The following is a 15,141-nucleotide window of genomic DNA, read 5'->3' as shown; positions in this document are numbered from 1 at the left end:
TTTTTGTTTGTTTTGCTTTGTATATCTGAGCTAGATGGTCAAGGTTATAATTGTAATTGTCCTGGTTTCTGGGCCCAAACTGATCTTTTTTTAAACTCTGTGGAATGTAGCCCATCCCCCATCCCCAAATAACAGTAGTGAAGGTTTTACAATGATTTTACCATCTTTAGAAACAGCGCAGAAGTCTGCTAATAAAAATCTTACCCAGCAAAATACTGAAAAAGATGTCTGACATGCAATTAATTGTATGGAAGGAATGTCAAAAACCTCAGCTTCTAGGGTAACATAGTAAATGACGCCAGATAGCCTGAACGGTCTATCCAACAAGATAAACTAATTTTAAGTGGTATACGATATTGTATACCCGAATTTGATTTCCCCTTGTCATTTTCAGGGCACAGACTGTAGAAGTCTGCCCAGTAATGTTCTTGTACTAAAAGTTCTGAAGCCAACGTTGAAGCCCATTAAAATTTACACTCCAGCCAATCCATCTGTATTTAGTCACAATCAGGGCACAAACCATAGAAGTCTGCCCGGCACTGGTTTTGCCACCCAATCTCCGCTAAGAATCCATGGATCCATTCCTTCTAAACTGGATTCCTTTGTGTTTATCCCACACGTTTTAATTCCATTACCGTTTTCATCTCCACCATCTCCCACGGGAGGGCATTCCATGTATCCACCACCCTGTCCGTGAAAAAATACTTCCTGACATTGCTCCTGAGTCTGCCCTCTTCAACCTCAATTCATGTCCTCTAGTTCTAACACCTTCACATCTCCAGAAAAGATGTGTTTGTGGATTAATACCTTTCAATTATTTGAACGTCTGTATCATGTTACCCCTGTTTCTCCTTTCCTTCAAGGTATTCATATTCAGGTCAGCAAGTCTCTCCTCGAACAGTTTGCAATGCAACTCCCATACCATTTTTGTAGCTTTTCTTTTCATCGCTTCCAGTCTTTTTACATCTTTTAACAAGATACGGCCTCCAAAACATAATAATCCAAGTGGGACCTCACCAACGCCTTTCTTCCGCTGGTTATGCCCCTCTCTATGCAGCCTAGCATCATTCTGGCCACGGCCGCCGCCTTGTCGCACTGTCTCTTAACCTTTGGATCCTCAGACACCATCCCCCCAAGGTCAATCTGTTAAACAGAGATTAATAATCTATCCCCTTCTATCCGGTATCTCTCTTTTGGCTTTCTGCACCCCCAAGTGCATCACTCTGCACTTCTTGGCATAAATTTTAACTCCAAAGAAAATTAAACAAATACTCCAAAACAATTATTGAAACAGTATCAAAACACTCCTACCACAATCATACCACTCAATCGCACTACCAACTGCTTCCCAATGGATGAAAATAAAGCGAATGCTACATACCTGTAGAAGGTATTCTCCGAGGACAGCAGGCTGATTGTTCTCACTGATGGGTGACGTCCACGGCAGCCCCCTCCAATCGGAATCTTCACTAGCAAAGGCCTTTGCTAGTCCTCGCGCGCCCATGCGCACCGCGCATGCGCGGCCGTCTTCCCGCCCGAACCGGCTCATGTTCGTCAGTCCCGTATGTAGCAAAGACAAAGACAAGGGAAGACAAATCCAAAGGGGAGGCGGGCGGGTTTGTGACATCAATCAGCCTGCTGTCCTCGGAGAATACCTTCTACAGGTATGTAGCATTCGCTTACTCCGAGGACAAGCAGGCTGCTTGTTCTCACTGAAGGGGTATCCCTAGCCCCCAGGCTCACTCAAAACAACAAACATTGTCAATTGGGCCTCGCAACGGCGAGGACATAACTGAGATTGACCTAACAATTTATCCAACTAACTGAGAGTGTAGTCTGGAACAGAATAAACATGGGCCTAGGGGGGTGGAGTTGGATTCTAAACCCCCGAACAGATTCTGAAGCACTGACTGCACGAACCGACTGTTGCGTCGGGTATCCTGCTGCAGGCAGTAATGAGATGTGAATGTGTGGACAGATGACCACGTCGCAGCCTTGCAGATCTCTTCAATAGTGGCTGACTTCAAGTGGGCCACTGACGCAGCCATGGCTCTGACATTGTGAGCCGTGACATGACCCTCAAGAGCCAGCCCAGCCTGGGCGTAAGTGAAGGAAATGCAATCTGCTAGCCAATTGGATATGGTGCATTTCCCCACAGCCACTCCCCTCCTGTTGGGATCAAAACAAACAAACAATTGGGCGGACTGTCTGTTGGGCTGTGTCCGCTCCAGATAGAAGGCCAATGCTCTTTTGCAGTCCAATGTGTGCAGCTGACGTTCAGCAGGGCAGGAATGAGGAAGGGGAAAAAAATTGGCAAGATGGAACTCCGACACTACCTTTGGCAAGAACTTAGGGTGAGTGTGGAGGACTACTCTATTGTGATGAAACTTGGTATAAGAAGCATGAGCTACCAGGGCCTGAAGATCGCTGACTCTACGAGCTGAAGTAACTGCCACCAAGAAAATGACCTTCCAGGTCAAGTACTTCAGATGGCAGGAGTTCAGTGGCTCAAAAGGAGGTTTCATCAGCTGGGTGAGAACGACATTGAGATCCCATGACACTGTAGGAGGTTTGACGGGGGGCTTTGACAAAAGCAAATCTCTCATGAAGCGAACAACTAAAGGCTGTCCTGAGATCGGCTTACCTTCCATACGGTAATGGTATGCACTGATTGCGCTAAGGTGAACCCTTACAGAGTTGGTCTTGAGACCAGACTCAGACAAGTGCAGAAGGTATTCAAGCAGGATCTGTGTAGGACAGGAACGGGGATCTAAGGCCTTGCTGTCACACCAGACGGCAAACCTCCTCCATAAAAAGAAGTAACTCCTCTTAGTGGAATCTTTTCTGGAAGCAAGCAAGACACGGGAGACACCCTCCGACAGACCCAAAGAGGCAAAGTCTACGCTCTCAACATCCAGGCCGTGAGAGCCAGAGACTGGAGGTTGGGATGCAGAAGCGCCCCTTCGTTCTGTGTGATGAGGGTCGGAAAACACTCCAATCTCCACGGTTCTTCGGAGGACAACTCCAGAAGGAGAGGGAACCAGATCTGATATGGCCAAAAGGGAGCAATCAGAATCATGGTGCTTCGGTCTTGCTTGAGTTTCAACAAAGTCTTCCCCACCAGAGGTATGAGAGGATAAGCATACAGCAGGCCTTCCCCCCAATCCAGGAGGAAGGCATCCGATGCCAGTCTGCCGTGGGCCTGAAGTCTGGAACAGAACTGAGGGACCTTGTGGTTGGCTCGAGATGCAAAGAGATCTACCAAGGGGGTGCCCCACGCTTGGAAGATCCAGCGCACTACTCTGGAGTTGAGCGACCACTCGTGAGGTTGCATAATCCTGCTCAACCTGTCGGCCAGACTGTTGTTTACGCCTGCCAGATATGTAGCTTGGAGCAACATGCCGTAACGGCGAGCCCACAGCCACATGCTGACGGCTTCCTGACACAGGGGGCGAGATCCGGTGCCCCCCCTGCTTGTTGATGTAATACATGGCAACCTGGTTGTCTGTCTGAATTTGGATAATTTGGTGGGACAGCCGATCTCTGAAAGCCTTCAGAGTGTTCCAGACCACTCGCAACTCCAGGAGATTGATCTGTAGACCTTGTTCCTGGAGGGACCAGCTTCCCTGGGTGTGAAGCCCATCGACATGAGCTCCCCACCCCAGAAGAGACGCATCCGTAGTCAGCACTTTTTGTGGCTGAGGAATTTGGAAAGGACGTCCCAAAGTACAAAATTGGACCAAATCGTCCACCACTGTAGGGATTTGAGAAAACTCATGGACAGGTGGATCACGTCCTCTAGATCCCCAGCAGCCTGAAACCTCTGGGAAGCTAGGGTCCATTGAGCAGATTGCATGTGAAGACGGGCCATGGGAGTCACATGAACTGTGGAGGCCATGTGGCCCAGCAATCTCAACATCTGCCGAGCTGTGATCTGCTGGGACGCTCGCACCCGAGAGACGAGGGACAACAAGTTGTTGGCTCTCATCTCTGGGAGATAGGCACGAGCCGTCCGAGAATCCAGCAGAGCTCCTATGAATTCGAGTCTTTGTACTGGGAGAAGGTGGAACTTTGGATAATTTATCACAAACCCCAGTAGCTCCAGGAGTAGAATAGTCATCTGCATGGACTGTAGAGCTCCTGCCTCGGATGTGTTCTTCACCAGCCAATCGTCGAGATAGGGAAACATGTGCACTGCCAGCCTGCGAAGCGCCACTGCTACTACAGCCAGGCACTTCGTGAACACTCTGGGCGCAGAGGCGAGCCCAAAGGGTAGCACACAGTACTGGAAGTGACGTGTGCCCAGCTGAAATCGCAGATACTGCCTGTGAGCTGGCAGTATCGGGATGTGCGTGTAGGCGTCCTTCAAGTCCAGAGAGCATAGCCAATCGTTTTCCTGAATCATGGGGAGAAGGGTGCCCAGGGAAAGCATCCTGAACTTTTCCTTGACCAGATATTTGTTCAGGGCCCTTAGGTCTAGGATGGGACGCATCCCCCCTGTTTTCTTTTCCACAAGGAAGTACCTGGAATAGAATCCCAGCCCTTCTTGCCCGGATGGCACGGGCTCGACCGCATTGGCGCTGAGAAGGGCGGAGAGTTCCTCTGCAAGTACCTGCTTGTGCTGGAAGCTGTAGGACTGAGCTCCCGGTGGGCAATTTGGAGGTTTGAGGCCAAATTGAGGGTGTATCCTTGCCGGACTATTTGAAAAACCCAACGGTCGGAGGTTACAAGAGGCCACCTTTGGTGAAAAACTTTCAACCTCCCCCCGACCGGCAGATCGCCCGGCACTGACACGTTGATGTCGGCTATGCTCTGCTGGAGCCAGTCAAAAGCTCGTCCCCTGCTTTTGCTGGGGAGCCGTGGGGCCTTGCTGAGGTGCACGCTGCTGACGAGAGCGAGCTTGCTGGGGCTTAGCCTGAGCCGCAGGATGTCGAGAGGGAGGATTGTACCTACGCTTACCAGAAGAGTAGAGAACAGCCCTCCTTCCCCCATAAAAACGTGTACCTGAAAAGGTAGATGCTGAAGGCTGCCGGTGGGAGAACTTGTCGAAAGTGGTATCCCGCTGGTGGAGCTGTTCTACCACCTGTTCGACTTTTTCTCCAAAAATGTTGTCCGCTCGGCAAGGAGAGTCCGCAATCCGCTGCTGGATCCTATTCTCCAGGTCGGAGGCACGCAGCCATGAGAGTCTGCGCATCACCACACCTTGAGCAGCGGCCCTGGAAGCAACATCAAAGGTATCATATACCCCTCTGGCCAGGAATTTTCTGCACGCCTTCAGCTGCCTGACCACCTCCTGAAACGGCTTGGCTTGCTCAGGAGGGAGCTTGTCCACCAAGCCCGCCAACTGCCGCACATTGTTCCGCATATGGATGCTCGTGTAGAGCTGGTAAGACTGGATTTTGGCCACGAGCATAGAGGAATGATAGGCCTTCCTCCCAAAGGAGTCTAAGGTTCTAGAGTCTTTTCCCGGGGGCGCCGAAGCATGCTCTCTAGAACTCTTAGCCTTCTTTAGGGTCAGATCCACCACAACAGAGTCGTGAGGCAACTGCGCATTAGCTCTGGGTCCCCTTGGATCCGATACTGGGATTCGATCTTCTTGGGATTGTGGGGATTAGTTAGAGGCTTGGTCCAGTTCGCCAGAAATGTCTTTTTTAGGACATGATGCATGGGTACTGTGGACGCTTCCTTATGTGGAGAAGGATAGTCCAAGAGCTCAAACATTTCAGCCCTGGGCTCATCCTCCACAACCACCGGGAAGGGGATGGCCGTAGTCATCTCCCGGAGAAAGGCCGCGAAAGACAGACTCTCGGGAGGAGAAAGCTGCCTTTCAGGAGAGGGAGTGGGATCAGAAGGAAGGCCATCAGACTCCTCATCAGAGAAATATCTGATGTCCTCCTCCTCCTCCCACAAGGCCTCACCATCGGTATCAGACACAAGTTCATGAACCTGTGTCTGAAGCCGTGCCCGACACGACTCCGTGGAAACACAGCCACGGTAGGAGCGTCGAGAGGTGGACTCCCTCGCCAGCACCGGCGAAGCTCCCTCTGCCGACGTCGTCGGGGAGTCCATCTGGGAGGCGGCCGTAGCCGGTACGTACCGGGGACCTCACCTCGGGCAAGGGGCCCGCCGTCGCCTCACTCGACGGTACCGGTGGCGCAAGCACCCCCGGTACCAGAGGAGAAGGGCGCAACAGCTCTCCCAGAATCTCTGGAAGAATGGCCCGGAGACTCTTGTGCAGAGCGGCTGTGGAGAAAGACTGGGAAGCCGATGCAGGTGTCGAGGTCAGAGTCTGTTCCGGGCGTGGAGGCGGTTCCGGGCTGTCCAAGGGGGAGCGCATCGACACCTCCTGAACAGAGGGTGAGCGGTCCTCCTGGTGCCGATGCCTACTGGGTGCCGACTGCCTCGGCGACCCAGAGCTCTCGGTACCGAGACGGGAAGGAGACCGGTGACGATGCTTCTTTGACTTCTTCAAGCGAAGCTTGTCACCGGAGCTTCCCGGTACCGACGAGGAGGACGTAGAATCCAACCATCGCTTCATCGGGGCCGAGGCCGAAGAAGGTCGATCTCGGGGGGGCTGTACCACAGGAGCCCTCAGGGTAGGGGAGACCCACCCAAAGGCTCACCGCCACCAACAGGGGAATGGACAGCCCTCACCTGCACTCCAGACGAAGCACCACCGTCCGACGACATCAGCAACAGCGGAGGCCTCGGTACCACCAACGTCGACGCAGCCTTTCGATGCCTTGGTACCGACGATGTTGGAGGTCGGATCCTCGATGCAGTCGAAGCCGAGGTCGATGACTTCGATGCTGTCGACGCCGATGCGCTCGGTGCATCCTGTGCTGTTGTCGTCTAAGAGCCCGAGAACAACGCGTTTCACTGGGCCAATCTCGCTACCTGGTTCTGCTTTTTCAAAAGAGCGCAAAGACTACAGGCCTGAGGGCGGTGCCCAGCCCCGAGACAATGAAGACACGACGCGTGCCTATCAGTGAGCGAGATTACCCGGGCACACTGGGTGCACTTCTTGAAGCCGCTGGAAGACTTCGATGACATGGGCGGAAAAATCACGCCGGCGAAATCAAAATTCACGATGATGACGGAAGGTACCAAAAAGAAGGGAGAAAAAACCCGAACCGAGGCCAAAAAGGCCGGTCCCGAAAGCGAAAGGAAACTTACACAGGGCAAAAGCTGGAAGCACGGAAAAGGGGTAAAGACCGTAAAGGTCCTTCTTTTTTTTTTTTAAGCGAAAATCGCGAACACAAGTCAGGTCAACTTAAGGGGCACGAAACGGCGGCAAAACACGACCGTCCCGAGCGCGGACAAAAGAAGACTGACGAACATGAGCCAGTTCAGGCGGGAAGACGGCCGCGCATGCACATCGGCGCGCAAGGGCTAGCAAAGGCCTTTGCTAGTGAAGATTCCGATTGGAGGGGGCTGCCGTGGACGTCACCCATCAGTGAGAACAAGCAGCCTGCTTGTCCTCGGAGAATAACAGACGCATAAGCTCCTTGTCCAAAATGATAATATTTCGGGGAAAAAATTCAAAATCAGTCTGTCCACCACGTCCCAGGAACGTAGGTAAACTGCAGCAAGGTCCCAAACAGAATATCGTCAATCAACCAGTAAGTGATAACTCCCACATAATGAATGCTGAAACTGGGATGACAGTTTCAGCAATCGTCAGTGGAGGAAAAATAAACCGAGGAACTATCTGAAGACAGATGAGCTCCGCAGACCAAGGAAGTCTGGGCCAGACCAGAACTACAAGAACAACCTCTCCGTGATAACACGCAATCCTGTGCAACGTCCTTCCTACGAGAGACCACAGAGGAAACAAAGATGGCCGTACAACGGCCAATGCTGTACCAGTGCATCCATTCCTAGGGAGTCTTTTTCCCTGAAGCAGCTGTAGAATCTGTGTACTTGAGCACTGGCTGCCATGAGATCCACAACTGGAAGGCCCCACTGCATGGAAATGATGCGAGAAAATCTGCTTGCAAGTTCAGTGAACCCACTATATAAGAAGCTGAAATCATCAAAATGTTCAATTACGCCCACTGAAAAAGAAGACGCACATCCTGGGCTAGAGATACACTCTTTGTTCCTCCTTGTCAGTTGACTTAAGATACAGCTGTGACACTGTCCGAGAGTACATGCACCAGCCTCCCGCGAAGAGACGCAAAGGCTAAAAGAGCTTTCCAGACAGCTCAAGTCCCAATCTGTTGATACATCAAGAAGCCTCCACTCTTGACCAGCGGCCCTGTGGCATTAGAAGAGACTGGCATTAGAGGTGAAAACACAACAATTGGGAGTCTGTAAGGGCAACCCCCCATGAGAGTGCGCAGGGAGAAGCCACCAAGTCAAACTCCGGAGAAACCAGCTCAAGAGGGAAGACTGTGGAAACCACATGTGGAATTTCGCCAAAGGCAGAATATTCAAAGTTGCCACCATAGAACAAAGAACCTGAGCATAATCACATCCCACATGCAGGGAAAAGAGAAAAGCCTGACAATTTGATCTTGAGCTGATGAGGCTGAGGCAGAAAAACCTTCTCCATCTGCATATTGAAGCATATTCCCAGAAACTCCAGGGGCTGGGTGAGGGTGGGATGATTTGCTGTAATTTACTACCAAATCCAGTGCAGACAGAAGAGACAGGACTGTCTGCATACTGTGAAGGTTCTCTTGATAAAAAGCACCCAAATTAGCCAATCATCCAGGTAAGGATGTAACTGGATCCCTTGCCAATGAAGAAAGGCTAACACTACCACCATAACTTTTGAAAGACAGGATAGTTAACTTTCTAGAAGCCAACGATATTACAGGACCCGAGGCAACATGGCTTTACCAAAGGAAAATCCTGTCAAATGAATCTTATTGACTTCTCTGACTGGGAGACTAAAGAACTGGATGAAGGACGTGCACTAGATGTAATCTACTTGGACTTCAGCAAAGCCTTTGATAGGGTCCCCCACAGAAGACTCGTGAATAAGCTGAAAGGGTTGAACTTAGGACCGAAAGTAATGAACTGGATAAGAAAGTGGTTAACCAACAGGTGGCTGAGGGTGGTGGTAAATGGAATCCAATCGGAGGAAAGAAAGGTGAGCAGTGGTCGGTGCTGGGGCCTATTCTGTTTAATATATTTGTGGGAGATATTGCTGAAGGGTTGGACGGAAAGGTGTGCCTTTTGGCAGATGACATGAAAATAGCCAACAGAATGGATACCCTGGAGGAGTGGCCTAGTGGTTAGGGTGGTGGACTTTGGTCCTGGGGAACTGAGGAACTCAGTTCGATTCCCATTTCAAGCACAGGCAGCTCCTTGTGACTCTGGGAAAGCGCGGGGTACAAATGTAACAAAAATAAAAAAATAAAAATAAAATAAACAGAAACAATGAGAAGGGATCTCTGAATGTTAGAAGAATGGTAGAGGGTAGGGAAGTTAAAATTTAATGTCAAGAAGTATAGAGTGATGAACTTGAGGTGCAGAAACCCAAGAGAGAGATACCGAATAGCAGGGGATAAATTAGTAACCTTGACTCAGGAGAGAAACCTTGGGATGCTAGGCTGCATAGAGAGGGGCATAACCAGAAGAAGAAAAGAGGTGTTGATGACCCTCTACAAATCGTGGGTGAGGCCCCACTTGGAGTATTGTGTTCAGTTTTGGAGGCCGTATCTTGCTACACAGTCAGAACTGTCTTACAATATCTGCTTCATATACTAGCATCATGTTTTTTCATTATCATGTTGGCCAAGATCCTTCTGTAACTCTAAATGTCTATTTCCACAAACAAAACGGAAGCTGGGCAGACTTCTACAGTCTATACCTTGATCGTCACTGGATAGGGATGGGCTGGAGTGTAAATTTTAAGGGGCTTTGACGTTAGGTTCAGAGTACAAGAACAATGCTAGGCAGACTTCTACAGTCTGTGCCCTGAGAAAGGCAAGGACAAATCAAACTTGGGCAGACTGGATGGACCGTACAGGTCTTTATCTGCCGTCATTTACTATGTTACTTTGAAAATGTGCGAGCTGCAATGAAAAGCCAAAAGGCATGGTCTTGAACTGAAATTGATCTCCCAGGGACGCAAACCAGACAAATGTCTGTCAGAAGGCCAAATTGGGATATGAAAATAAGCCTCCCTGAGTTCCAATGAAGTGAGAAACTCACCTCGCCTGACCATGGCTATGACTGGCATTAGGTGAGAAACCTACCTGATATTGTCTAAAATTTTTAAGGCTTGTTGCTTAATCAATTTAATTAGCACTGGGAAACCTCTCTGTCTGTCTGTCTTTCTTTCTGTTCCTGCCAAACTCTGATAGAGGGGAGGGGCATTTTTACATAGCTGACACTGCTATAATTATTGGCAATATCTAGATTTATTTAAAAGGAAAGTTATTAATATCTTAGGGCAGTTTTTAAAAAGTATAATAAATTGTAAAGTGCTGGATCAGACACTACCATTTTGGTCCATTCAACTAGAGAATTCCCTTGATAGCAGCACTTAAGCTGACCCATTGGGACTTATAATCCCACCCACCCTCCCCACAACCCACCCACCCCAGGGTTGTCCACTCATTTATAGACAAACCAAAACTTATTAACTTTACTCCACAGTCATACACAGGCAGTCTTGCAGGCGGATACTCCAACATAGTACACCTGTTCATACCCATTTCAACCAATCAGGATGACTTTTATTCTCTGCAATAATTGTGCTGCTTTGGTTTCAAGGCCAATCATCTGGAAACTTAAAGCTTGTCCTATCTGCCTTCAGCTATCTACTTTAAAACAAGAGCTATATAAAGTAATGCAAGAATTAGATGCAATTAAAGCAATTTATAGGACTCTGCAGAATCATAACTTCTCACCACTGCCTCAGAGAATAAAACCACAAAGGAACAGATGGCTCACAGTAGGCTCAGGCAGAATTCGTCATGTGACACAGAAGCATCCACCCGCACAAGTGTTGCCACTACAAAATTCTTTTGCTCCACTACAGCACTGTGATGTTTCTGAAACTAAAATTGAAGCAGAAAAAAAAGAAAAAGCAAAGAAGAGGGAACAAAAAGAGGAGAAGGTACCCAAAGACAAAAGACACTCACAAATCACTAAACCCAAAACACATACTAGGAAATGTAGTTGGAAAGCAATGACCACAAATGCTCACAGTCTAAGCAATAAAATTCATGACCTTCAAGCCCTGATGTTGGAGACTGACTTGGACATAGTTGCAGTCACAGAGACATGGCTCCATGGTTCCCATGAATGGGATGTAAACATACCAGGCTATAATCTTTTTAGGAAGGATAGAGAGGGACGTAAAGGTGGAGGAGTAGCTCTGTATGTGAGAGATGATATCGCAGCAACTGAAATGACAGGGAAGTGGGGAAAGGAAGAAGCAATATGGATCACCTTAAAAAGAGAGGATAGAACCTTGGTCCACGTGGGTGTTGTCTATAGACCCCCGACACAATTGGAAGAACTAGATAAAGATCTGATCACTGATATTCAAAAGTTGGGGAAGAAAAGAGAGGTGCTGCTGTTGGGAGATTTTAATCTGCCGGATGTAGATTGGAAGGTTCCGTCTGCAAAATCGGAAAGAAGTAGAGAGATTGTGGATGCTTTCCAAAGTGCTCTGCTCAGACAAATGGTGAACGAACCCACGAGGGAGGGAGCCACGTTGGATCTGGTGCTCACGAATGGGGATAGTGTGTCAAATGTCCGAGTGGCTGCACACCTGGGAAACAGTGACCATCAAACGGTTTGTTTTGATGTAACAGCTCATGTGGATGGCAGCCACTCCAAACTCAAAGTCCTGGATTTCAAGCGAGCTGACTTTAACAAAATGGAACAATACCTGAGGAAGGAGCTGATGGGCTGGGAGGACATACGAGAAGTGGAAGGACAGTGGTCCAGGCTAAAAGAAGTAATAAACAGGGCCACAGACCTTTATGCAAGGAGGGTAAATAAAAGCAAGAGAAAAAGGAAACCGATATGGTTTTCAAAGCAAGTGGCTGAGAAAATAAAGGCTAAAGAGTTAGCGTTCCAGAAATACAAAAAATCTCAAGTAGAGGAACACGGGGAGGAATACCGGATGAAACTGAAAGAAGCCAAGAGAGAGGTACGTCTGGCGAAAGCGCAAGCGGAAGAACAAATGGCTAGAAATGTACGGAGGGGAGACAAAAACTTCTTCAGGTATATTAGTGAAAGGAGAAAGACTAAAAAGGGGATTGTGAGACTAAAAGATACAGCGAAACGCTATGTAGAAAATGATGAAGAAAAAGCCAATTTGCTAAATAGATACTTTTGTTCTGTTTTTACTGAAGAAAATCCTGGGGAAGGACCGAGAGGGACTGGCAAAAGTACACCTGAAAACGAAGTGGATAGAGCACCGTTCACGGAAGAGAGTGTGTATGAACAACTTGGAAAGCTAAAGGTGGACAAAGCCATGGGGCCGGACGGGATCCACCCCAGAATACTGAGGGAGCTCAGAGAGGTTCTGGCGGGTCCTCTTAAAGATTTGTTTAATAAATCCTTGGAGACAGGAGAGGTTCCGAGGGATTGGAGAATGGCGGAGGTGGTCCCTCTTCACAAAAGTGGGGATAGGGAAGAAGCTGGAAACTACAGGCCGGTAAGCCTCACTTCGGTTATTGGAAAAGTAATGGAAGCCATGCTGAAGGAAAGGATAGTGAATTTCCTGGAAGCCAATAAGTTGCAAGATCCGAGACAACATGGTTTCACCAAAGGGAAGTCGTGCCAAACGAATCTCATTGAATTCTTTGACTGGGTGACGGGAGAATTAAATCAAGGACGTGCTATGGACGTCATCTACTTAGATTTCAGCAAGGCTTTTGACACGGTTCCCCACAGGAGGCTCTTGAATAAACTAGAAGGGCTGAAGATAGGACCCGAAGTGGTGAACTGGATTAGGAACTGGCTGACGGGCAGACGCCAGAGGGTGGTAGTGAATGGAGTTCACTCGGAGGAGGGAAAGGTGAGTAGTGGAGTGCCTCAGGGATCGGTGCTGGGGCCCATTCTGTTCAATATATTTGTGAGTGACATTGCCGAAGGGTTACAAGGTAAAGTTTGCCTTTTTGCGGATGACACCAAGATTTCCAACAGAGTGGACACCCCGGAGGGAGTGGAAAACATGAAAAAAGATCTGAAGAAGCTGGAAAAATGGTCTAACGTTTGGCAATTAAAATTCAATGCGAAGAAATGCAAAGTGATGCACTTAGGGAGTAGAAATCCAAGGGAGGCGTATGTGTTAGGTGGGGAGAGCCTGATAGTCACGGACGGGGAGAGGGATCTTGGGGTGATAGTATCTGAGGACCTAAAGGCTATGAAACAGTGCGACAAGGTGGTGGCCGTAGCGAGAAGGTTGCTAGGCTGTATAGAGAGAGGTGTGACCAGCAGAAAAAAGGAGGTTTTAATGCCCCTGTATAAGACGTTGGTGAGGCCCCACCTGGAGTATTGTGTTCAGTTTTGGAGGCCGTACCTTGCGAAGGATGTTAAAAAAATGGAAGCGGTACAAAGAAAAGCTACGAGGATGGTATGGGAGTTGCGTTCCAAGACGTATGAAGAGAGACTTGCTGACCTGAACATGTATACTCTGGAGGAAAGGAGGAACAGGGGTGATATGATACAGACGTTCAAATATTTGAAAGGTATTAATCCGCAAACGAATCTTTTCCGGAGAGGGGAAGGCGGTAGAACGAGAGGACATGAAATGAGATTGAAGGGGGGCAGACTCAGGAAAGATGTCAGGAAGTATTTCTTCACGGAGAGGGTGGTGAACGCTTGGAATGCCCTCCCGCGGGAGGTGGTGGAGATGAAAACGGTAATGGAATTCAAGCATGCGTGGGACAGGCATAAAGGAATCCTGTGCAGAAGGAATGGATCCACAGAAGCTTAGCTGAAATTGGGTGGCGGGGGGAAGAGGGGTTGGTGGTTGAGAGGCTAGGATGGGGGAGGGCAGACTTATACGGGGTCTGTGCCGGAGCCGGTGATGGGAGGCGGGACTGGTGGTTGGGAGGCGGGAAATACTGCTGCACAGACTTATATGGTCTGTGCCCTGAAAAAGACAGGTACAAATCAAGGTAAGGTATACACATGAGTTTATCGTGGGCAGACTAGATGGACCGTGCAGGTCTTTTTCTGCCGTCATCTACTATGTTACTATGACAGAAGGAAGAGTCTCCATGCAGAAGTGCAACACTCTGAAACTTGTTCACCCCTCGGAGTTCCAGAACCGGGTGAAGAGATTCTTCTTTCTTGGGACGACAAAATAGATGGAATATGGACCCGTGCCCATCTCTGCCGGATGAACAGGCTCAATGCCACCCCCCCCCCCCCCCCAGTCGCATTAAAGAGGCTAAGGAAGTTAGCACTGCCTGACTCTTTGCAGAGCTGCTGCAAGGGAACAGAATGAATAGATCTGTGACTGGCTATGAAAACTTTAGCCATGGAGAATGGTATCGAGTACCAACTGGTCTGCAGTAATGGTGGTCCACTCCTTGTGAAAGCGGGAAAGATGCTTAACTATGTCTACACACATGGAGTGAACCTCGACCCCATCAATGTGAGGGCTGTGAAGAGGGAGAGGACATTGAGGAAGCAGAAAAGGGCTTTATTATTATTAATTACATTTCTACCCCGCGCATTCCCACACATAGCAGGTTCAATGCAGCTTACATAGTAAATAGAATTACAAAGTCTTGAAGGAGAATGTTACAAGTTGTAGTAAACATAGTAGTAGTGGGGTTTTAAGGATATGTAAATTGAGCATGGAGAGGTAAACAAAGATAGGATAAGCAAAAGGAGAAGAGATTGGGAGGGGTAAGGAGTAGGAAGGATGGAGAGGAAGAGATTGAGGAATGAGCATAAGGTCAAAGGTATAATAATCGTCGGGGCAAGAATCATGTGGGTGGGCTAAGTTAAGTTGGGTCATCAGGGTAAGCTTTCTTGAAGAGATGGGTCTTCAACATTTTTCTGAATGGTAGATGGCCCAAAAAGGAGAAACTGGATGCATAGGAGGTCTTGTATTTAATACCTTTGCAGTCGGGAAGGTGTAAATTGAGGTACCCTGCATTCAGATGACCATGGGGAAGATATGTTTGTAGTTCCTTTGACTTGGTAAGA

General features: G+C 48.6%; 1 protein-coding gene across 1 annotated transcript in view; it reads right to left on the bottom strand.

Moving 5' to 3' along the window:
* STAG1 (stromal antigen 1) overlaps positions 1–15,141 on the bottom strand; it is a 1,758,022-nt gene that overhangs the window by 1,338,321 nt on the left and 404,560 nt on the right.

The sequence above is a fragment of the Microcaecilia unicolor genome, chromosome 10 (genome assembly GCF_901765095.1).
Source record: "Microcaecilia unicolor chromosome 10, aMicUni1.1, whole genome shotgun sequence".
NCBI lineage: Eukaryota > Metazoa > Chordata > Amphibia > Gymnophiona > Siphonopidae > Microcaecilia > Microcaecilia unicolor.
This window is presented reverse-complemented; position numbering and strand designations above follow the sequence as displayed.